At 36.7% G+C, this 26,254-nt stretch overlaps 1 protein-coding gene across 3 annotated transcripts in view; it reads right to left on the bottom strand.

Annotated features, from left to right (window-relative positions):
• The window catches only part of AKT3 (AKT serine/threonine kinase 3), a 250,149-nt gene that overhangs the window by 189,426 nt on the left and 34,469 nt on the right, over window positions 1-26,254 (bottom strand). The window contains exon 1 of one of the 3 annotated variants that reach the window (XM_033099399.1): window positions 8,631-8,692. The exons of the other annotated variants lie outside the window; for them this stretch is intronic. The gene's annotated coding sequence lies outside the window, so the exon portion shown is untranslated. Of the gene's footprint in view, window positions 1-8,630; window positions 8,693-26,254 lie in introns of those variants that run through there. 3 annotated transcript variants of the gene reach the window in all.

Below are 26,254 nucleotides of genomic sequence, written 5' to 3'. Positions count from 1 at the left end.
TCATTAGAAAGGTGCCTCATAACTGCCATATGTTACTCAAATATGTTATCACACCTACCATTTCGTCATATGTCTCCCAAGAAATTAATTAGCTCTAACTTTTTCAACTTTGACAAAAATGTCTGCATCAGTCAGATTACTAGCTGTTGCAAACATTTAAAAATTCAAAGCTTTCTTCAGCTTATATTTAACCTTTTAATTACTATTAATCATTTAGCAACATTTAGAACAGCATTCATTAGACAGATGTCTAATTCTAGAGTTTTGAATAACAAAGTTATTTACACATAAACTACTAAGCATATTTGCTTAGTAATTAAAAATAAATAAAATTAAGGTCTAAAAACTATTTATTAATATAATTTGATACCTCCATTTAGTAAAGAAGAGAGTACCTAAAATTTTCATTTTCTTGGGAGTGTTTTCATTTTCTTGGGAGAACACTAAAAGTCTAAAAAAGCCATAAGAAATTGAGATCATATGACTTACAGTAGAAATAAATTACATGATTATAAAACTTACATAAATTACAAAAAAGAAACCTAAGAGGACATGTTCATTTTAAAAAGATTTTACAAGCTATCAGCAGTAAAAACAAAAGTAACTAAAGAAGAGAATTTTCATAAATGTTCTCTTTACTAAACTTTTTAAAAGGTGGAAAAAAAAAAAAAAACTATTCCTGTTTGATTTTGAATTACCAGCCTGAGTTACCCTCAACCACGTAAACCAGCTTCTATCTCTACCATTTTTATTTCAACTCCTGTGTTAAGGCTACCAAGAATGGCCTAAGTATTCATTCAACAAATATTCTTTTGGCAGTGAACAGAACAGGAAAAAATCCTGTTCTCACAGAGCTTACATTTTAATGGGAATGAAAGAGAAAATGAACATAATAAATATAGTACATTAGTGCTAAGTGCTAATGTCTCCTGTTCCACTGCTAACCAAACGAAAGCCAAGCAAACCGCAAACAACAAAAGCTTGCCAGGGCTTCAAGAAAGTGACGGGGACCACCACTGAATTCTCCTTTCAGTTATCTCGGCTAACAGAATAATGGAGGATCTAGAAACAATCTCTGTCTAGTAAGGAATTAGATTTTAATTCCAAAGTGACTACTTGGGGTGAAGTAAATGTTTAAGTTAATCAGAATGAGGGCGGCACCAGCAACGGACTGGCAGCCACCAGTCTTCTGTGCAGGCTGTTATCCAATGCTAAGGAAAAGGGCAACAGTGATTTTTGAGTTGAAAAACACCTTTGAGATATCAGATGTCCTCTAGGAAGCTTTCCTTGACCTCCTCAAGGAGACTTAAGCTTTTCTTCCTCTTTATTTATAAATTCCATAAAAAGCAGACATGATGTGCTTCTTTACCTTTATATTCCCAGAACCTATCTTAGATCTGGCACAGGAGTCTGACTGAACTTTTCATTAATAACAGTACTATTTAGAAAGATTAGTCTGATGACAATAAACCAAAGATCCAAAGGTTAAGGTTGGTTAACTATTGTGAAATTATTTGTATTATGTATAAATGCATAATACATTTGCATCAACTGGGGAGGTAGTAGAATACCCATTCAGTAAATATTTCTTTTGGTCCTACCATGTGTTATATTAAAGGTCACAAAAATGTGTAAGACTGGCATGGTCCCTAAAATCAGAAGGTACATTCCAGGAGGCGAAACCATTATAAATATAGCAATAATAATTTCAGATTGCAATAAGTTCCATGATGGAAATGGTACATTAACAGAGACTATTGCTTTCATTAGATTCTCAAAGGGTTAAGATTACTTTATATAGAATATACCGCAAAGGAAAGACAAGACCTTAGGTAGATTTTGCAGGAATATAGGTGAAGAGATTAGGAGTTCCATTCAATTAACAGTTAATGAGTAATACAATGTCATGTATTATGTACGGTGCAAGCATGAATAAAATCCAGTCTTAGCCCTTGAAGAGCCTGAATTCTAATGAAGGAGAGACTTGTAAATAGATCTTCTTGACTGTGGAGAACACTTGGGGTTTAAGGGATTACAGAGAAGTTAGCTGAACTACGAGTAGTTAGAAAGTTTCCTAAAGCAAGAAAATGCCTAGAATAGGCAATACTAATGAAAAATGCAAACAACTTACATACTTTGAAGAATTAACAGGACAAGAAAATAGCATGTGCATAGCGGACTGGAGGAAGAGAAAGACAGCGTAGTGATCTGAAGAAGAAACCTAGTGATCTGTCATTAGAGGTGAGCTGAAGGGGAATCAATATTAATAAAAAAGAATATGGATTCAGTTTTGATTATCTGAATTTAGGATGACAATGGGATATCCATGGGAACATTTTAAATATTCAACTAGAACACTAAATAAAGAACACTGAAGAGAGGTTCTTTCATTCACCAGTAACACATATTTGGGATTCACTAATATGTAGATAATGTATCACGTAGCCATGACGCCAGAACTATGAATTTGTACAGAGGGCAGAAGAGCCACAAGAACAGAGTAAGGATGGGATACAGTTATATTTTGTAGGCATCAAAAGAAAGCGTGTCAGTAACAGGACGCTCCAATACAGGGCTGAACTAAGAAAGTCAAATGTCAGGGAAGCCAAGAGAGATGTGTCTTCAATGAGTGGATAGTCAATAACATTAAATGATACAGATTCTCCTAGAAGGCAAAACAATAAAGACCACTGAACATGGAGAAGGAAATAATTACTAGCTGTAGAGTTTGATAACGCCTAAGTTCTACAGTGTTTCCCCAAAAATAAGACCTAGCCCGACAATCAGCTCTAATGCATCTTTTGGAGCAAAAATTAATATAAAACCCAGTCTTATTTTACTATAAGTCTTACTTATTTTACTATATTCTTATAGTGTTCACTATAACACTATCTTATAGTAAAATAAGACCAGATAACATAATATAATATAATATAATATAATATAATATAATATAATATGATATAATATAATATAATACAATACCGGGTCTTATATTAATTTTTGCTCCAAAAGACTCATTAGAGCTGATTGTCCTGCTAGGTCTTATTTTCGGGGAAACAGGGTAGTTCATATGATCACAACAAGGAGCATAGAGACTGTATATGAATCACATCTTCATAACACCAATTTTATTATTTTATAAGCATACCTAGAATGTATTAGAAGAAATGATTATGTAAGCAAATTTTAAAACTGCATAAAAGAGTTAACTATTCATTTCCAGTAACTCGTAACTTTTCAAATAATGTTTTCATAAGAAATAAATTTCCAAGTCAACACTCAAGAAGTTTTTTTAAAAAAGAATTATTTAGAAATAAATAATATAAATGAAATCATGTGACATCTGAGATTTGCTTCTAAATAATCCAGGAGGTAAAGAACTATATAGGTGGATGTATAATAAAATAAAATTGGCCATGAGTTAAAATTTTGTAAAGCAGGTATTGATTTCATGGGTGTCGATTATACTATTCTCTCTACTTTTGCATGTTTGAGATTTATTCTTAATAAAATATTTTACTACCTAAGAGCACACAAAACTAAATATTTGAGCAAAGCAAAAATAAATATATGTATTTATCCTACCTCTATAATAAATAATGCTTACAAGGATCTGAAATTAACGTCAAACTGTCAAAAGGAATGAAAACAATTTCTATAGGAAGGGAGGTTGGAAACTTGGTTTATAAAATATATAAATAGAGGGGAGGAAAAAAACCTAGCATAAACAACTTCTAGAATCTAGCTCTGGTTTCATGAAATTTTAAAATTATAAAATGCCATACACTAAAATTTAAAAATATTTAGAATCAAATCATGAAAAATAAATGCTTTGATTTCCCCTGAAGAAGCTCAGATATATTTTTCAATAGTAAACGTTACAGGATAATTGAATTACTTAATGCAAAAAGTCTTTACTAATCTTGCATTGTGACAGAGAGGTAGGAGCTTATACCTGGTTACAGCTGAAATTGGCTTTAAGCTTTTAATTCTAACGGATATATTCTTCTCTCTTTCCTCATTTCCATTCTCATTCCATCTTTTCACTTGAATAATTTCAACTCGACATTCAGGTCTTTGTTTCAGTATTACTTATTCCAACACTCTGACCCCAACTCCAAATAATAGCACAGAATGTTATACTGTATCCTCCCACAGAATGCTATACTGTATCCTCCCACAGAATGCTTTTCTATCCCTATCATGTTAACAGTTCATTTTAGCACCATGAAGGGCCATGCTTTTTTAAAAATGTTTTATTGAGATATAATTCATGCATCATAAAAATCACCATTTTAAAGCATACAATTTGTGGGTTTTAATATATTTACAAGGTTGTACAACCATCACCACTATTTACTTCCAGACCTTTTCATCACCCCAAAAAGAAACCCTGAACCTATTAGCCATCACTCCTCATTCCCTGCTCCTCCCAGCCCCTGGCAACAAGTAAACTGCTTTCTGTCTCTACGGATTTGCTTGTTCTGCACATTTCACATGAATGGAATCATACAATGTGTAGCCTTGTGTGTCTGGCTTCTTTCACTCAGCATTAAGGTTTTCAAGGTTCATCCATGTCGTGGCAGGTAGCTAGCTGTACTCCATTCCTTTTCTGGCTGAACAATATTCCATTTTATAGACTCCTCCATATTTTGTTTATCCACCTAACAGTTATTGGACATTTGGGTTATTTTCACTTTGGGGCTATTATGAATAATGCTACTATGAACATTAATATATGTTTTGTATAGATACATGATTTCAATTCTCCTGGGTATATACCTAGGTAGGTATGGAACTGCTGGGTCATATGGTAACTCTATATTTAAGTTTTCTGAGGAACTGCCAAACTCTTTTCCAAAGCAGCTGCTCCATTTTGCAATCCCCCCAGCAGTGTATGAGGGTTCCAATGTCTTCATATCCTCACCAACACTTTTTATGATGTCTTTTTGATTACAGCCATCTTAATGGGTGTGAAGTGATCTCTCAGATGATTTTGATTATTTCTCTGATGGCTAATGATGTTGAGCATCTTTTCATGTATTACAGGCTATTTATGTATCTTCTTTGAAGAAATGTCAATTCCGATTCCTTGCCCATTTTTATTTTGTCTTTTTATTGTTGTGTTATAAAAACTCTTAATATATTCTGGGTACTAGGTCTTTATCAGATAAACAACTTGCAAATATTTTCCCCCATTCTGTGGATCATCTTTTCACTTTCTTAATAGTGTCCTTTGACACATAAAAGTCTTTCTTAATTTTAATGAAGTCCAATTTATCAATTTTTTCATTGGTTGCTTGTGCTTTTGACGTTAAATCTAAAAAGCCAATGCCCAATCCAAGGTCACAAAGATTTATCCATTTTCTTCTAAGAGATTTATAGTTTTAGCTCGCATGCTTAGCTATTTGATTCATTTTGAGTTGTTTTTTATATAGTGTGCTGTAGGGGTCCAAATGCATTCTTTTGCATGCAGGAATCCAGTTGTCCCAGCATCATTTGTTGAAGACTATTCTTCCCTGTTGAATGGTCTTGCCACCCTTGCTGAAAATCAACTGACCAGAGATGTATAGGTTTATTTCTGGACTCTAAATTCTCCTCCATTGATCTATCTATATGTCTCCTTCCATGTCTCTTATTGACTGCACGTAGCACAGGGCCTGAAATGTGCGAAGCATTCATTAAAGATTTGGTAGTTGAATAATTGCCCGTCAATATTAAAATGATAAAAGTTTTGAGCTGAGCAACACCTTAGAGAGCATTATCCTATCCCGTTATTTAAAATGCAAGACACTGAGACCTAACAGAGGTTAACTGACTAGCTCAAAGGCAGAGAACAAATTAGTTAGAGGCAGAGGTAGGACTAGAATTTCTCTCTTCTAACTTCTGATGCAGGGCTCTTTCCATAATATAATATCATGCGGCTTCTCAAGTAAACTGAATTGTTGAACACCTGCCAAGGTGCCTATGAGAACCAGCATGCATATGAGACAAAAATAAGCATGTTTATAAATACTGAAACATAGAGGAACCCAAAGCCTTACAACCAAAATGGGCCAGAAAACTGTATACCATTGAATACAATGTTTTCCTCCAGACAACTGTCCTTTAACTTCATTTTAGCTCTGGAGCATAGCTAGTCACACTCTCAGTCCTTAGATTATCCTCAACAGAAGAAAGCCATCTGTATGACAGTAAAAATGATAAAGCAATCAGGTACCTAGTTCCATTACCCTCCTCTGTCCATCATGTCCCGCCACCATTGTGATACCTCGCGCACGATGACATGTCGACATGTCATAAAGAATGCAGAAGTAGAGCAATCGACATTAATTTGACTTTCTTGTACCCCCCCAGAAATTAAGTCTGCCCACTTCCAAAAACCAGAGAAATTTAAGAGCTGGAGAGCAGAAAAATAAAGGGAAACAAATGAGCAGCTACAAGTCTTGTAAACGATACATACTGTAGCAGGGGAGTATTCAGAAATATATTCAAGCTTCAGCTTAACTTACAACTTCTCTCTTTCCCTGTGTCCCCAAGCACTATTCCTTTCACAGTGCCTGCACTCTCCCTTCTCCAGACCTCCATCATTGTCATCATTGTAGTGTATTTTAATAGTTACCTCACATGTTTGTCTCCCTTCTAAACTGTCATCTCACAGAGGGTGGAAACCATGTGTTTTCAGTATCATGTTCAGTATAGAATCTAACATAGGCCTGGCACATAGGAAGTACTTTATAGCCCTTTGTTGAATGAACATGTTCAAACTGTTTGTAATACTAAATACATCTGTTCGAAAGTGTCAATAACAAGAAATTTAATTCTTGCTGAGGTAATTCCCTAAACGTTACAGTTCACACATAACACATCAATACTAGTACCTTATTAGAAGTACAAACTTCAGAGTTGGCCAATCTACTCAAAACAAACAAAGCTAACTCAATTATGTTCAGACATGAATGCTGTGGTCGTTGGCCATCTCTGCTTATAAGGCACTTCTAGCCAAAAACACAACAAAAGGTTCAAGTGAGACTCACCAACCACAAGCAGCAAAGCCTAGGGTGGTGCTTCACAAGGGAGCTGGGGAACCATCCCTATAAAACATGTATGGAATTCTTGAGGGCAAGATATTGCATGTTCACCAAAAAGAAGTATGGGTAAAATGAAAGAATAAAATAACTGTGAAATGCTGGTCTAGTGGTAAAGGTAAAAGTTTGGCATCTGGAAGTCCTGATTTGAAGATGTGCCTCCACTGTGACCTCTTTAAGAAGGTCACTTCATCAATCTGTGCCCCTGTCAGTTCCTCTTTTGTAAAATGTGAATGAGAATGCAGATCTCACCAGCTCACTGTGAGGACCAATGATACTGTGTAGCTCAGGGGCCCAGCACAGATGCCCAGACACTAGCACGTAACAGGCCTGTAACAGACTTAATTCCCTTCCTTCCTGGCAACAAGTTGTAATTTATGGAGTGGAGTAAAAAACTCTCTTCTCTAAAAATATTTCCCCCAACAGACATCAATATTTGAAGTTTAACCATAAGGAATTTCTGTTTGGATTTTCAAAAGCCCCACTTAAATGTAAAATAATCTGCCATTAGTGTGTCTATTTATCTTTCAAAGATAACCCATGACCCAAAAGTACTAGAGATTTCTTTTGACAGTGGTAAGACGGGAAAAGACCTACAGAGGGTGACTACTAAATGACAAGGTTGAAGGAACAAGAGAAGTAAGTGGGTCCTAGGGACAAACTTTTTCTACTTCGTAATATTACTTACAATTAGTCTCATCTAACATGTAGCACTACACATAGTCACAGAAAATTGATAACTTCATCAGTAAACCAGTGTACCAAGTTAAGGTCATTTTTACATTGAAAAATATAGACACCTGCCATAGGTACAGACCCACAGACTTTTCTCTTTTTTAAATGTAGTTCCACTCTTACAGGCTCCATTCCTTTGATGACTTCCACTTACTGCCTTTTTTCCCTGTATTTATATCATTGCTGATATACTGATTGTATTGTGTAAAATCACAGCTTGGAGTCTGTATCATGTAGTTGTAATACAGTTGATCTTGGGCATAGACTTTTTCTTCGGAATGAAAATGTCTGTCACTTGAGGATTATTTTATGTTAGTATTAATTAGAGGTCATCTCCCTGTAGGTTTTCTTATTTTCTCTCTCTGAAGTTTGATTTCAGTGGTTCCAGAAGCTTGTCTGCTTATCACAAGTAAACCAGTATTTATTAAAATACTGCTATTAAAACAAGAAAGAAAAGCCCCAAACCACAGTTTAATGATGTATCTTTGACCATTATCACCAAAGGAAAGATGTGCTCTCGGAGAGCTGTTTGCTCTGTAGCTCCCCAAACTCCAAACTGCCAACTGTGTCCTGAGTTGCTGTGTGAATTTTGATAAAATCATAGTACAGGTGGCATGAAAGCTATGCCATATAAATAATTAACAAAATTTACATAAAGAAAAAACTCAAAACCATGGTATTGTCTTTATAGACCTCACCATGACAGCATAATGCCCAAATTTATATTTCAAATTTTATTCCTATTATGGTGTAACCACTACCACTTTTTTCCCCAAGTTCCAGGCCAAATTCTCAGTAACTCACCCGCCCGCCATCTTATGAATCCTGTGTTTCCTCTCCGCCTGTGGGCTCCACCAAAGAGGACTCTATAAAGTAAATGTGGAGACAATTATTGCCCAAAGTAAAAGAATTGGTGATCCTTAATAGTTCTAGAAAGACTAGTAAAATAAGTCCTTGATTCATTTACTTAGAGAGAAAAGCTTAAATCTGAAAGCTAGGGGGTAGGAATAGATTGCACTCCAATTTTAAAATATCAAAATATGTCTCAAATTCAAAATGCTTTAAACAGAACTTTTCAAAATCCAGCAAATCAAATTTAGTATTATTAGTATAAAGATCTAAGTGATACTTCTGCTTTCCTGAGCTCAGAAAGAAAACTCAACCTTATCAATGAAATCAGAGAAAAGAAAATAAAGATTTGAATAAAAACAAACAACTGCACTTTAAGGTCACATCCGTATAAAGAATATTAAAGGGTCTCATCTTGTCTACTCTCACCATAGTTATATTACATCTGTAAACCTGACAACTGCATCCATCTTCTCCTCTCTTCACAGAGTGCAAGCCTCTCTCATTAGCGTGCCTACAGACCTGCTCTTCTTCCTCCATTTCCCTTCTTCTTTAATGTTATCACATATTCTCCATCAATGAAGAGCAACATCACCGAATCCTTTCTCATTTCTTCAGTTACTGCATAAGCAAAATGCATGCCAAGTCAAAATAACGATAATGATGATAACAGAGAAAACAAACACAGTACTTTTTATGTTGAGGCACACTGCTAACTACTTTCCGTAATTATTTAATTCTCATAACTACCAGTCTGTAGATTAAATGTTTGTGTCTCCCAAAATTTCATGTTTAATCCCTAACCCCCCATCGTGATGGCCTTTGAAGATGAAGTCTTTGGGAGGTCATTAGGTTTAGATGAGGTCACAAGGGTGAAGCCCTCAGGATGAGATTAATGCCTTGTAAGAAGAGACACCAGAGAGCTTGTCCTGTCACCCTCCACCGTGTGAGCACACGATGAGAAGATGGCCGTCTGCAAACCAGGAAGAGAGCTCTCACCAGAACCCAACTAGGGCAGAGAGAAGTCTGGCTCACACTAAGGCCTGCTGCATAAGAGAGAGGAAGCAGTTTCCCTCCCAGAAAAGGCAACACCCTTACCCACCCACCTCACCCCCTTCTGACCCACCCCTCAGCAGGCAGAGCTGGGTAGGTGGCTAGGAAGCTGTAAGCGAAACAGTGGGCCAACCACCATTTTGGAAGGGGGAAGGAGCCGAGAGATCACAAATGTCGCACGTGCACTGGCAGAGCCCTGTAAAGCCAAAAATACAGCAGCAAAAGGAGGTAGCTCTGGATTCTCACAAAATGGATTCTCCACCACCTACCAAATTCCCCCACCACAATGGTGGTGCTCCATAAATGAGCTGAGCTGGTCACAGAGCACACACACCTACCATTCCAGTGGGTACTTGGCATTTTCCTTAACTGAAGCCACACCACTCCACCAGGATCCCAGAGGCCCAAATGGTGCAGGTAAGAGAAAACAAAAACTTGCGCTATAGCACCACCTACTGGAAAATCAAAGGAAGTACCCTACCTATTAACCTGTGGAATGGTTGAGACGAAAACAGTACACAAGAGATCGCAACCTCAAATGTGCAGACAGAGAAACAATCCATCAAATACCAAGAACCACCAAGGTAACTTGGGAGCACAGAAAGAAAATGAGAAGTCTCCAGAAACCACACTCAAAGTCATGGAAGACGATTTAAATGACAGAGAATTCAAGATTGCAATTATGAAGAAACTCAAGAAATAAAATTAATTAACAGTAGGAGTACTTTACCAAAGAGACTAAAACTATAAAAAAGAACCAAACAGAAATTCTGTAGCTGAAGAATGCAATAAATGAAATAAGGAATGCATAGAGACCACTGGAAATAGAGCAGTCCATATGGAAGAGAGATTTACCCAACTCAAAGATAAAAACCTAGAAATGACCCAGGAGGGAGAAAAAAGAGAACTAGAATTTAAAAATACAGAGAGAACTCTATGAGAACTGTCTGACTACATTAGAAAGAGTAGTCTAAGAAAAATAGGTATATCAGAAGAAGAAGAAAGGCAGAAGGGAACAGAGAGCCTACTCAAAGAAATAATTAATGAAAACTTGCCAAGACTTTGGAAATAACTGAACTTCAGAATACAGGAAGCTAAAAGAACACCTAATTATATCAATGAAAAAAGACCCGTCTCCAAGACACGTTATTCGAACTTCCAAAAAAAGAATTCTCAATGCAGCCAGGGGAAAAAAGACTGTAACCTATAAAGGAAACTCCACTAGATAATTATCAGATTTCTCAGTAGAAACATTATAAGACAAGAAGAGAGTGGAGAAATATTCAAAATATTGAAAGAGAGGAACCACCAGCCAAGGATAACATATCCAGTAAGTTACCCTTTAGATATGAACGAGAAACAAAGGCTTTCCCACACAAACAAAAGCTGGGAGAATTTACCACCACAAAACCTGCATTACAAGAAATGTTGAAAGGAGCTCTTCTACCAAGAACAAAACAACAAAAGCATACAAAACTTTGAGTAAGATGATTAGCAGAAGCAAGAAACTGCAAATCTACTTCAGAATAGGTTATTAAATAATTATAAAGATTAAAGAGGAAAGGAGACATTAAAGATAACTGTATCTACTGCAACTTGGTAACAAATGCACAACATAAAAGGGATAATTTGTGACAACAAAATCATAAAAGGGGAGAAGAAAAAGGACTGAATGGATACATGTGAATGAAGATAGGTGGCAATCAGAAAAAAAGAACTATTGTATACATGACACATTTTACACAAACCTAAGGTAATCACAAAACAAAAATCCAGAGCTGAGACACAAAACATAAAAAAGGAGGAACAGGAAATAAATCACAGAGAATCACCAAACTCACGTAGCAGACAGAATTACAAGGAGAAAGAAACAATAGAGACATCAAGCAAGTCCTCTTACTATTGATATAGTAAGTCCTCATAATCAATAATCACCCTAAATGTAAGTGGACTGAACTCTCAAATCAAAAGGCACAGAGTAGCAGGATCAATTTCAAAAAGAGATCCAACTATATGTTGCCTGCAGGAGACTGATCTCAGGGGCAAAGACAAACACAGGCTCTAAAGCAAAAGGGTAGAACATGATACTTCAAGCAAATGACATCCAGACAACAGTGGGTATAGCAGTATTTAGACAAAATAGATTACAAGATAAAAAGAGGTAACGAGACAAAGATGGACATTTTATAATGATAAAGGGAAGGATTCCTCAGGAAGTCATAACACATCAATATATATATGCACCCAACCTGACAGCACAAAAGTATGTAAAACAAATACTAAGCCCTAAAGGGAGAAACTGACAAAAATACAATTATAGTAGGGCGCCTGAATACCCCATGGACAGCTATGGAGGGAACATCCAGATGTAAAGTCAATAAGGAAATATCAACCTTAAATGACACATTAGACCAAATGGACTTCGATATTTTAGAACTTTCCACCCCAAAACAACAGTGTATACATTCTTCTCAAGTACACATGGAACATTCTCAAGGATAGACCATAAGTTGGGGCACAAAACTAGTCTCAAATTTAAGAAGACTGAAATCATACCAAACATATTTTTCGACCACAATGTTATGAAACTGAAAATTAAGTACAAGAAGAAAACTGGAAAAACCTCAAATATGTGGAAATTAAATAACATACTACTGAAAAACTATTGGGTCAAAGAAGATATGAAAGAAACCGAAATATACAGAGACAAATGAAAATGAAACTACAACATACCAAACTTCAGGGGATGCAGCAAAAGCAGTACCAAGAGGGAAGTTTATAGCACTGCAGGCCTACTGAAACAAGGAGCTGATTCATTGAAAAGGCAAACTGACAAACCCCTGGCTACACTCACTAAGGGAAAAAAAGAAGAGACTCAAACAAGATCAGATATGAGAGAGGAAAAGGTACAATGGACACCACAGAAATACAAAGGAATATACCAAAATACTATGAAAGGCTATATGCCATCAAATTCGATTATCTATAAGAAATGGACAAGCTCTTAGAAATATACAAGAATCTTAGAATGAACCACGAAGAATTGGAAAACTTATATAGACCTATCATTGGAAAGAAAAATGAAACAGTAACCACCCCCAACCTCCTAAAAAAAAGAAAGTCCAGGACCAGATGGTGATCCCTCTGATTAGTCTATTATCCACCTGAGACCATACATGGTTGTTCTCTGTATCTACGAGTGTATCATAGTCTGTTTTCTGTGTCTATGAGTTTATTTCTGTTTTGTTTGTTCATTTATTTTGTTCTTTAGATTCCACACATAAGTGACATCACTGAATGTCAACTGTAAATTTAAAAACTTTTTTTTTTAAAACTGACAATCTGATGCCTTTGGAACTGGGTCCTACAGTTAAATGTTCCAGCCCTCATTTTGAAGATTTATGCTATCATGTCATTAAAATGTATCCCACAGCATCAAAAGAAAAAAAGTCTTCACAAATTGATGGGAACATATCAAAAGAATACAGAAGCTAGCTTGAAGGGGCTTCCATGGGCCAAATCTAAAATAATTTGAGCATTTCAAAATTAATGATGATAAAAGATTTAATCCATTGAATAAAATAAAATTGATGAGGAGAAATTTCTTCTTTATAGTATTAATAAAAAGTCAATTAAAATGAAAAAGGAACAACGGAATTAGAAAATCACAATGAATCACTAATTATTGATTCAAACAAGAACCATAAATGGATGCTGAAATTGGGGGGTCAAAGTCTGAGGAGTAATTAGGTATTTACAGTGACAAAGTATCACACCACAAGATTTTTATTAATTACAAAGGGAAAAGCAATAACTTTCCAACGGAGAAGAAACTTGACAGACACCACTGTAACCAGTAATCAGAGGTAACATCACTAAGATTAGGACAAGTCAACATTATGTGCCTCCTGATTAAAGAGACTCAAGAGACATGACAAGTGATGTCTTGGGTGCATGATGAGACATCAGGATGCTGAATAATGAGACCTGCATGATGACCCAAGAATATTTTGAAAAGGGAGGGCTGTAACGGTTATTGGCAATATCTGGATCATGGTATTGTATCAATGCTAATGTCTTGATTTTGATAACTATACTTTAATTATGTAGACAATGTCCTTTTTTGAGGAAACATACACTCAAGTATGTAAGGATAAAAGCGGTGTTATGTCTCAAATTTACTCCCAAATGATTCCAAAAAATTTATATTTAAAGATAAATATACTGAAGTATGTTTAAAATGCCTCCATATAAATACATATTTTAAAATCATATAGAGAGGGACAAAGCAAGAAGACAGAGGAAAGGAGAGAGATAAAAAAGAAAGATAATGCAAATGTGGAAAAACATTAACATTTGAGGAATGGGCATATGGACTTCTTTGTAATTCTTGTAACTTTTCTGTAGGTCTGAAATAATGTCAAGAGAAAAACTTCTATGACATCTGAAATTAGAAACCAGACTGACGCCGACTCCAGCCTGCATTTTTAAACATTCCATTGACTGAATCCTTCCATTGACTGAAAAATGTAAGGCATAAAATTTTATCTATCTATAGATTACTGTTTTAAAAAATAAAAATAAATTTATGCCTAGGAAAAAACAAACACTATGGGAACTACATACGGTATACCAAAAAAAGACAAACCATTTTTTTAATTGCAAAGTAGATCATGATTTTAAAAAAAATCCAAATAATGTAGAATTAAAGTCTCCTCGCTTAGATACCTCCACATTCCTGGGCAACTACTCTGAAATCTATATAGACTTCTAAAATATTACATACAAACAAATAAAGATATACATATAATTTTCTTTATAAACATAACATCGCATTATAGAAACTATTCTTTCACTTTACATTTTTTATTCAATATGAAGCCGTAGACATTCTTTCATGTCAGCACATTAATAGAGTGATCTTTTTTTTTTATTGTTTGCTCCGAATTCCACAATATGGATGCACTTATGTAACTATTCCTCTTTTGGTGGTACTTAAGATGATCTCCAACTTTTTTCTTTTTATACACAAGTGGGGAGAATGCTGCTTCATTTTTTGTTTTATTTCATTTTTTTGAATCTTTTCATTTGTTCTTTGCTATTTGTACATCCTCCTCTGTCAAATGCCTGTTTATATTCTTTGCTCATTTTTCTATTAGGATGTTTATCTTTTTCTTAATGAGTTATGGAAGCACACTGTATAAGGATGTTAATCCTATTTTTTTCCAAACATATTGACACCTTTGTTACAGAGAAGATTAAATTTTTACAAAATCAAATCTAGTATGTAGGATTCCTAATGCTACGATAATAGTGATGTTTAGATAATGGGGTTATGGATGCTTTTCCTAAGTTTTATTTTTAACTTATCTGTATTTCACAAATCTTTATGAGTACCTATAACGTTTTTTAATTTTGAAAAGGTCGTATTTTTATATTCCTTAAAATAAGCAAAATCTCAACAGGACTTTTCATGGAACCTGGAAAACTGATTCTATAAATCAAATGAATTTAACAATTCCTTTTTTAGTGGCCCCTTGGACACAAGAAAAACCAGACCAACCATGAAGAGCAAAGAGTTTGAGACTTGCCTTAGAGACTTCAATACTTGTTATAAAGTGGTATTGACATAGGAATAGAAAAATAGACTAAAAGAGAAGTAGGGAGAGCCCAAAAGCAAACCCACATATAAATAGAACAATGATAATGGATTTTTCAATAAATGAGATTAGGAGAATAATTATGCCCTTGGCAGAATACTCTAATTTAGATCCTTCTAAGTAGTTATGGGAGGGGTGTAAGTTTCTTCTGAGTCCGCAGGGTCCAAACTGTCTTCAGCTCAAAAAAACTCACAGGCCAAACTGGCAAATCTTGGGGAGGCCTGTTCTGAACCCCTTCATAATAATATATCCCAGAAAAAATTTCACATAAACACATGAAACATATACAAAAACATTCATTGCACCACTGTTTGTAATAGGGATAAAATTAGTAACCACTTAAAGCCCCTCAACAGAACATGTAAAACCACACAGCAGTGAAAATGAAGAAATCAGAACTCCATGTATTTATATAAATACATCCTAAAAACATAATGCCCAAAAAAAGTTGCAGAAGAGATGCATAGTATGGTATCACTTATATAATTTGAAAACATACTAGTTCTATTGTTATACATAAAAATATTTAAATATAAGTACACAAGAATGCTAAAACACTGAAGTAGGTATACCTATGGATAAGTCAGGTAAAAGGAAAGGGAGTAATATTAGGAAGGAATGCATAAACTTTAAGTGTATTTATAATGCCTAATTAACAAAAGGATTGATAATAAAATATAACAAAGCTAGGAGATGCATACTTGAGTTCTCATTTTATTATTTTCTACACTTTTTTCTACTTGCTTGAATATTCTAAAACAGAATGTTTTTAAATAAAATATAATGGCAAATAATAGACTTGAGCAGTATTTGCAGCAGAAGGGATCAAAAGAGAGTCTGTACAAACTGATAAGACAACCCAGCAGCACATTCAGTGAATACACAAATTACATGCAAAAAAAGAACAAACTAAGAAATTGTACTAGCAAATAAGTAAGTAGGAACATGTACAAGCTCAAGCTCACGAATCAGTTTTCATCCACCACATATCCACTGAGTCCCGGCACTATTCCAGGCTCTGGGACTACACCAGTGGACACTTATATCCTAAAAAGTGGAGGCAGTCAATAAAAATATGAACAAACAAAAAGCCGGGTCTCAAATGCTATGAAAATGAAACAGGCGATGTGGTAGAGATGAGAGAGAAAGAAAAAGATACTTCAGATTGGGTGGTCAAAGACTGAGAAGGCACCTGTCGTGAGAAGTAAATAATGTCAAATCCTTCGAAAAGCTAAGGAAAGAGTGTAATAGGCAAGTGCACAGGCCTGACACGAGAACAAACATAACCCATCTGAGGAATAAAAAGATGAATATATCCGTGCTGCACCAAGTCAGGGGGTGAGTCTACAAGACGAGGTTAAAGAGGCAGATGAGGAAATCCAGGGGGAAATCCAGGTTTTAATGGAGCTTGAAGCTTACGCAACTGAGGGCAGGGCTCTCTTCAGCAAAGAAACATAAAACTATGAAAACAGTATTCAGTCCTAAATTGAGTATTTATTTACTATGAGAAAGGAAACTATATCAAATTACGAATTTTTAAAAGTTGTCAACCGCATCAAAAAATTCGAAATAACATATTTTTAATAATTAACTCCATGGCACACCTTTATAATAATTTTCCTACATATGTTGACCTTACTACTTAATTGCCTCTTCATATGACAATGATTTTGTAATTTCATTTTGTACAGGGAGACCAGGGAGAATAGGTCTTTTATCTAGAGAGTGAAAATTTGTTTTTTATTACCAATAGTTTAGAAAAGTTTCTTTCAGCTCACAACTATTGGTAGTGTCATGCAAATACTTCAAAATGTCAAATTTGTGAAAAACTCTTTTACGTGTCTTTCACATATGACCTGTAAGATTAGAAAAATGTTCAGCAAACTTGCAAACGGTCAATGTTGGTTTCTGCTCCATTACCCACATTCTTCCAGGGCTGGCTGGGTGCCACAGTACAAGTTCATGTCACCATCCAGCCTCTTGCCCTGCACCTTCATGTGACATGCCAGCTGGGAGGCCTTCTTACCCTGGGTCAGGGACTGTAATTGAACTATACATGAACATTGACTGCAAATCACATACGTGTATCCCACACATCTCTCCTGAGGATTCCAAAATTGCGTGTGTCCACTGCAACATAATCGGAAAGCAGGGGAAGTGCGACAGGGAGGAAGTCAAAATGGAAAACTACAGAGGTCTTAATCAACTGAGGTGCAGCCCAGGAAATGGCCTACACAAGCAAGAGGCCTCGTTCTTTCATTAGCTTCGTGGTAAATCCATCTCTATCCAAACCATCCTGAGCCTTAAAGATGATGGATAAGCAGTCTGGACTTCTCCTTCTATGAGACAAGAAACCAGCGGAGGGTTTTCTATCAAGGGCTCTGAATTATGTTTTAACCAGAACACATTGAGAAATGCACTGACCTAAGGGTATCTTCTAGCTCTGCTTCAAAAAGGGTATTCAGCACAAAGTAGACCAAAATTATGCTTTCATCTCCTGAAAATTTGTTTCCTCTTTCGCCCCATCTCTGGATTTAAAATCCCAGGATATACAAATCCAGCAATCCCATTGACCCAATGATCCAGTGATCTTCACTTGAAAGGAAAATAATTCCTCAACTTACAACTTGATCATTAAAGAGTCTAACAGCTATATTAATGTAATAAAGAATGACAAGCTTCAAAAGCAGCGTCCTCAGTTACTGAGTGTTCTTCTACAGCTAGTTGAGAAATGGAGGAACTGTTCCCAGCCGTGGAGCCCGAATCTCACAGCCTGGCCTTTCCATCACTTCAGAGAGACCTCCAATATTCTTAACCAAATTCCTCTTCTGCTAGTAACTTAGATTTTACATACAGTTAAGAACTCTGAGCTAACAGATAAGTAAACCAGTCAATCATGAACCCTGAAGTTATTCACAGCAACTGAAGGTGACACAGCACTAACGATGAGAAGCTGCTGAACCCGAAATGCTGGAAGGTGACAGCGTTGCTCAACTGTGCCACTCACCCGCAGATCTCTTCTGCCCTTCCATCCATGCCTGGGGGGAGAGTTGTCATGAAAGGGGCAGAGTGGCTTCTCACCAAAGTATGCCTGCTACTGAAATGCTAAAGAAACAGAAGCTGCAAAGAAATTAAGGAAGGCAAAAAAACGGGGGGTGGGGGGTAGGGAGGGTGGGGAGGTCCATATGAGAACTGATTTCAGAACACAGTGCAATATAACAAGCACAGGAGAACATAATGTGACAGAATCTATAAATTTAGGAGTGAGAGACAGAATAACAGCACTGTAGGATTAGGTTAAACTGGGAAAAGCTGGTCCCAGAGAGCCTTATGTGGAAGGACTGGCAGCCACCACCTCACCCGTAAGTAAGGTCTTTGAGGATAAATGATGGAGACAGTGACAAGATGATTTACATGGTTCAAATCCAATTACACACTACAGAAACTTTAACCCAACTAAAATAACATTTAACTAAGATGCTAAAACAACTGAAAAAATTCTTATCTAGAAAAAATATCTGCTAAAATCTACAGTTTCAGAAATAAACATTCCAAACCCATAGAGTTTGCTTTTTTTGTTTTTTGTTTTTTATAATACTTTATTTGGGCCAAAACTGACAATAATTGCTGGGAAGCAATTTAAAACAAATTTGTAAAATCTCAAATGCTTCCGTTTTTTTTGTTTTTTGTTTTAAATCAACTAGATCTACAAGGTTTGCTAAGGAAAACTAGTGTTCAGCCCCTCTTTTCAACATTTCCTTTCACAAAAAAACTTTTAGTTGTTTTGAAATTTACCTTCATCTCTCTAAGTGATATAACATGTTTGTATTATTGCTTCTCAAATGGTCAGCTGGGGGTATTATCTAGTGATTGCCTACTGATGAAGTTTTAAGATTTAGCTGTTTCCTAGTCCTGCCACCCTCCACACTTGCCACCCCCATTCTCAATACTTTGGTTAGATCAATATTTAAGGCTTAAATAATTATGACCGCATAGAGCTGAGCCAAGCAGTAAACAATAATTACTGTTTTTTTCTACAAAACATTTGTCTTCCTTGGAATTCGTAATTGTCTAGTTTCTCGTTGACATAGTTTTCTACATAGTTATCCTTATATTCTTATCTACTATGCATTTATCCCTAATTAACCCCAGACTCTCCAGTCTGACAAATCTCTTTGAATACATTTATTCACATCAGATATCTATCAATTTCATCTTCTTGAAAAAGTCTCTCCCTGTCTTCTGTCTTGCTCCCACCTGTACTGGTTACCCTGTACATGGGCCAGCTGTACAGCTCCCATCCTGGGTATTCCTTTCACCCTCTGCTGGGTCTGAACCCCTTTTCTTCTCTACAAGGTCCTCCTTTCTTGATATATTCCCTCATTTTGATGGAGTACATTCCTTAGCTTTCTGAGGGCTTGTGGGAGATGAATTTTTTTTAGACATTGTCTCTCTGAAAATACCTTTATTTTATCCTCAAACTTGATTAACAGTATAGTTAGACAAGTTTAGATATCATTTTTCTTTAGAATTTTAAAGGCACTGCTGCTCCACTGTTTTCCTGCTTCTACTATTGTTAAGAGTCCTAAAGGCATTGATTCCTGATCCTTTATATGTGGGTCTAGTTCTTAAATTTCACATGTGCCTTATTGTGGGTCTGTCAACAACCACTGTACAGAGCATTTGACGGGCCCTTTCAATCTGAAAAAAGGCATGTCCTTCAGTTCTACAATACTTCCTTGATTTATTTAATCAATGACTGTTATCACCTCTGTTTCTTCTGGTTTCTTTCTGAAAGTCTATAATTCTGATTTGGAAAACTTCTGGACCAATCTTCTAATTTTCCTAGCTTTTTGTCTCCTATTCTCTACTTTCTTTTACTCTACCTCCTGGGAGATTTCCCTACTTTATCTTCTAACCTCTCCAAAAATATTATTCATTCTTCTTTTCAAAATATGTTTATGAAATACTAAGTTTGGCAAAAATGTAATTTGGTATAGTGTCATTTGTTAAGTTCCTTTGACAGTTCTCACCATAATACTATTAACTAAAGAAAAGGAGTTATGACACAAGAAATTCCTTAAACTAGCCATGTTTAAATTCATTTAACATATATTCGATAAGCACCTATGCAACAAGGTACAAGATATGCCAATAAGGACGATCATGACAGCTGAAATGTAGTAAGAAGTACATGCCAAGTACTTTCCCTGCGTTATTAGTTAAATCTCACAGATGAATAGGTCAGTGACTTGTCCAAAATCATACAGCTGGTAAGTGACACAGCCAGAATGAAAAGCCAGGTTTGTCTGACTTCAGGGCTCAAGCTTTTGGGCACTTGGACAAACAGCCCTGTTTGTCCAAACTGCCCTGTGTTCACAAAAGCCTGTTCTTCGCAGGCACCTGCTTCCCCTCTCCCTGCAGTGATACCGGGCATCTGACTGAGCACTAGCTAGTGACACACGAGAAATGAGTGCCACTTGCAGGCGTGGCCCACGAGAAGCCTCCACGGTCATCTTTCCATGTGATTTCCCCTCTGTGCTTCATGCACATGAGCACAGGTTGGACCGTGTGCTCAAGACGGTGGAGAGAAGGAGCCTGCAAATCAGAAACACTGTACTTGTTTGAACTTGACTGAGCAAGAGACAAAGCTCAAATTATATTAATGCACTGAGATTTGGAGGTTTACCTGTTTCAGCAAACTCTGTACCATCTTGCCTCAAGAAACTCAGAGTTTAGAGCCCACACGCCAGGTATATTAATATCTATTATAATACGTATGAACAGCACCAAAAGAATAGTACAAAGTTATATTTACAGAGAAAAGTGATGTGTTCAGAGAAAAAACATGGCATTCTCAGCTGGAGAGATCATGGAGGTATCAGCATTTCATGTGAATTTTGGTTATGAGCTTAGGTAATTAAATATGTGGCAAAAAAAAAAAAAAAGGTATTCAGAGTAGAAGGAACAACATATGCCACCAGGTAGAAACTGTAAAAGTTAAGAACATCAAGGGAAACGGTGAGCAGTAGTGACAGTGAGGAGTATATGACATAAATTAAAAAGTAATGAGGTCCAGACTGGAGTGGATGGTAGACTGGTGCCAGACGACAGGACCAGGCTATGACATTTGGGCCATTTTCCTCTGCAACAGTGAGCTACTGTGGGCTTAGAGCAGGAGCTCAACATAAATCGCACAATATAACGTAAACCAAAGTAGCACAGGACTGAAAAGAGTAGGCAGTGCCTAAAGCACATCTGTCATCGGAGGGTATTCCAGGAGTCCAGATTCCATCATTTGACAAATATTTACTGTCCACTTACTTCATGTGAATCTAAGCTGGATAACAGCAGTGAGAATGGGGGGGAACTTCTGAGTGATACGGAGAGAAAGTAGGCAGCATTTGGTTACAGGTACTGGGGCTATGGATGGGTAAGACAATGGAAAAGGTCAGGAATGAGTGTGGTCTTGTGCCTAGCGAGGGGATAAAACCGTAAAATCAAATAGAAACACTAGGAGATATAACTGCTTTGCAAGAATGGTTAGTCTGCTTTGAGACAGGCTGAATTTGAGATAACAGATGCCATTTTTCACATTCATTACTCATCTCCATTTCCAATTTACTGATTCAGTCAAAAGATCGAAACCCCCCCGTCCAACCCTAGAAAGGGTTAAGCAGCATAAACAGATTCAACACCAAATGCTAGACTTCTGAGTCGGCGTTCAGAGGTGTGGGCCTGATAAAAATATTACACTGTCCAGTGTTTCCCACAGTGTTCAATGACGCGTTCATCCTCCTCTTCCTGCACATGCTACTGCCAGCCTCTCCCCTCAGATTCCATACCATACGTCTCACGAGGGGGAAAAAATCGTGTGAAGGAATTCTGGACAACCTTACAAAGTGTAATTCCTCTTTGCAATTCTACAATGTATACTTTTGAGAACCCTATACGAAAGAAACCTTCGGTTTTGTTCCTTCCAGTTATTTCCAAATTATTCAAAGACAAATCTATTTTGCTGGAACACCTAGACACTAACGATGGACGCTTTGGGAAACAGCACACAGATAGTAAGCTCCATGAGGGCAGAGAGAATCTCTTAGTAATCTTTGCACATTCACAGCACAATACACAGGAAACAATGCTGAACAAACAATTGCTTACAGGGTTTATGTAATAGTAGAAGCCACATATTTTGGTCATTTCCTAAAAAACAATTCCAAAATACCAAGCATCATCCTAATTTTCTTATAAAAGTTCTTCATATACTTCACAATATCGCTATCATAATTCACTGTTTGTGAGTGCATCTATTATATCCCAACACCACTGCATGCAGCATACAAAATCAGGTCCATCCTCAAAATGAAACACTTTTGAAGACACCTCTGACTCATAACAATAGATTCATTACTCAAAACAGAGCATTAGTACAATCGATGGCTTTGTAAAAACGGTGAAGTTATATATGACAGTTACTGCTCAACGTACCAATTACAGTATATGCAGTGGAAGAGATGCACCTGCTCTATGTTAATAAGAATTACAATTTTTAAAAGGAAAAGTAAATGGTGAAGAATTCTTTTTCCCTTCCCTCCAAAACAATTCAGGTGAACCTACAGAAGGGGAGTCACTTATTCCAGTCCCCTCCCTTACTAGGGAGGAGAGGAAGAAAAACATTCTGCTGCGGGGTGGGAGAAAGAACAAACTGTGCCCCTCCAGGCTTCATTCAGTAGCTTTGGGCCAAATGAATCAACATGTTTATCTACTAATACAGCTGAGCTCATTTCAAAGTGTTATGCACTTGAAAGGAAATGAACTTTTTTAAAAATGGAACTAGTAAAAATTAGAAAGTTTTTCATTTTTGTTTTAGCAAATTTAGTTAAGCTCTTTGTTTTGAGGACCAAAAATTACAGAATAAATCTTTCATTGTGTCAAAATATTTATTCCAAACTGAAGAGGATTTAAGGAAACTCAGGCTCTAAAACATTTGATCTGAGGGTCAAGGACAGTCTGACTTCTTAGTTCTGCCAGCAGTTTTCAAAAGTTGCTTCCTGTACTAGGGAATGTTCACTGTTCTTGCACAAACAATAATAAAAGTCATTTATACAACCACCTTGATTATTCTTTCCTTTTAAATTCAATGTTTAGTAATAGCGAAGGCTACAATTGTTCATTCTAACAAGTATTCTGAGCTTTTATTTACCAGTATATTTCTACTCATTGACTATTTGTTGGGAAACAACTTTAATTTATTCATTTATTCAAAAAATATGTCCTGACTGTCAGACATTACAGATGAAAGTCAGAAAAGAGATTCTGTCCCTGCCCTCCAACAGCTTGCAGTCTATCTTGGAAGAAAGATATTACGAAACCAGACATATGCATAAACCAGACTATGAAAAGGGAAAAATACCACGTAAACAAATAACGTGATCTAACCCGGAGTCAGAGAAGGATTCCTTTGGTAGTGACAAGCGAGCTGAGATTAGCGTAACAAACATTAAACGTGACTTAAAACACACAGGGTCATGCGCACCCCAAATCATCCCAGGAATAAGAATGTCCGTAACTGTTGGGAGGAAAAGGGTTGTAAGAGCATTGGTAAAATCCCTATGACTTTGAAAATAATGGTTATCTCTGGAGGGAGAAAAGCAATGACCACTCCTGGTATATTTCCACTCCAAGGTAGGTTTCATAGCTAGGAGTATTTTCCAATGAAAAAGCCAAACATCAGTGATTCGTCTAGTAATGCCCAATCACCTCAAGTCCTCCAGACACACTGAACCGAGTTTGTAACAGTAAATGTATCCCATTCCTCAACACCCCATAAAAACCAGGTGGCAAAAGGATATCCAGCTTCACAGTCTTACGATCATATCATGTGAGAACAGAAACAAACTTTCAGAAATCATCTTGTAATAAAGCACTTTCACTTTGCAAATCAGGAATGAGACCCAAAGTGGGGAAGTAACATGAACATCATTCATCTAGTTAGTAGTTGGAAAGGAAGCTAACCAGACCCTGGATATCCTGAGTCCCGTTCCTATGCTTTCTATGGCATTACAATAGCAAATATATCAAATGACAAGGAACACAAGCGTTGTAAATAAATAAGGCAAAATTTGAAAACACGGGAATTCCAGTTCAAAAATATTACATACCTTCCATTGATCTGCACTTCCCTTAAGTCCTAGAAAAATAATCTACATACCACACAAAGGTGGAAGTGAAGGAAACAAACATTTATGGACCCCACAGAGTCCAGGGAGCTAGGTGCTTTATCTATTTTAATTTCACTCAATCAGCACAACCACCATCTGAGTCAGGTATTATTCTCATTTTACTGAGACTCAAAAATATTAAATAATTTTCCCAAGGTTACATAACAGAAAAATGGCAGAGGCAGGATTTGAATTCAAGTCTGACTCAAAATCCACAATAAAGTATTTCTTCATAAGAAAGTATTACACAAAGATGTTAGGACTCCCAGATGTTAGGACTCACCAATGTCCACTTAGTTGCTGATAAAAAGTCCTTTAAAATTTAGTCTGGGAATCTAATAATCATTTATTACATTATTTCAACAGGAAGTACCAAGTTTGAAACAACTACTTGACAAACAAAATTTAGATCACATTCTTAGGTTGAATATTGTTGGTATTTTCTTTCAGCCTCCTTTTCAAACCCAGTCACTGCCACCCAGACACTAAGCATTAGCTATGTCTGCCTATGAAATGCTGGCTCACAAACAGGAAGAAGGATGTAAAGCACAACCACTTGGAGAACTGTAAGGAAACAAGGACTGCATTTTAATTCTGATTTCTCCATTGGTGGAGACTCTTAACAGCTTCAATCAAGAGAGGAGTATACTACTCAAAAACTAAGAACTAGTAGTCTAAATAAAGCACAGCCCATCATAATTAAAGGAAGACCAATTTCTGATGGCACAACAGGGGACTAGGCTTCTTGCTTTCTCAGCTCAACTAAATCAGTCACCACTCCCACATCAGGTTCTCAGCTTCCAGTGTTCAGTTGTTATCTTCTGTCTGCTGTCACCTCTCATCCACTTCTCTTTACCCGCATGGATTTTTGCTTTTGCCTTCTCTATCATTTTAGTGAGAAGAGAAGTAAGTGACTCCTCTGATATTACCATTAGAGGGTTGGTTTCTTTTAGGCTTTCTTTTAATCCCTATTGTGTCTGTTTTCTCCCAATACTCTTAACTATCGTTCCTTCCTCCATCTCTGTTTATTTTGATCTTTTTTTTTTTTGAGACTTTTCCCAAAAGTCCAATGATCTTGGATTGTTAGTTCATATGTAAGAATGAGATTCTGAAAAGCACTGATGGAGAGCTGTGTGGACAAACAGGCCTTGTCCACTGGTAGAGTTCACTGAGCGTACTGTGGTGGTGAGCCTGTCGGTGTCTGAAGCTATCTCAGTATTTCTGCAGATGAGCAGGTCAGGCCTGAGTGGAATTCTGGAAGGAGGAATTCCAGAATTCTTTAGGAAACAAGCGAGAAGTTCCCAGGAAACAGGCTAGAAGTTCCCCAGTTCAGAAATAGATTTCCCTTAATCATCTTGTTTTAAATCAGTCAGAAACCCATTGCTCCTGGCTTCAGAATGCAGGAACTTCTTTAATTTTATAAAGAATAAGCCCTGGTCTCCTGAGGCCACAGGTTGGTGGTGGAGGGAGTCACCGCCTATCTACAAGGGTATCTCAGGAGAGAACCTAATCCACGTGCGTGTAAGGGCACAGATTTTCCAGCCAAGCCCCATTTTCAGGTCCACCGCTGGCTCTTCCATCGTTAAGCGTCTGGTGACTCCCAGTGCTGAGGTCCTTGGAAGCTTCTGGACACGGCAGTAAA

The sequence above is a fragment of the Rhinolophus ferrumequinum genome, chromosome 27 (assembly GCF_004115265.2).
Source record: "Rhinolophus ferrumequinum isolate MPI-CBG mRhiFer1 chromosome 27, mRhiFer1_v1.p, whole genome shotgun sequence".
Taxonomy (NCBI): Eukaryota; Metazoa; Chordata; class Mammalia; order Chiroptera; family Rhinolophidae; genus Rhinolophus; species Rhinolophus ferrumequinum.
Note: the sequence above shows the minus strand (reverse complement) of the source record. Positions and strands in the feature narration are given on the sequence as shown.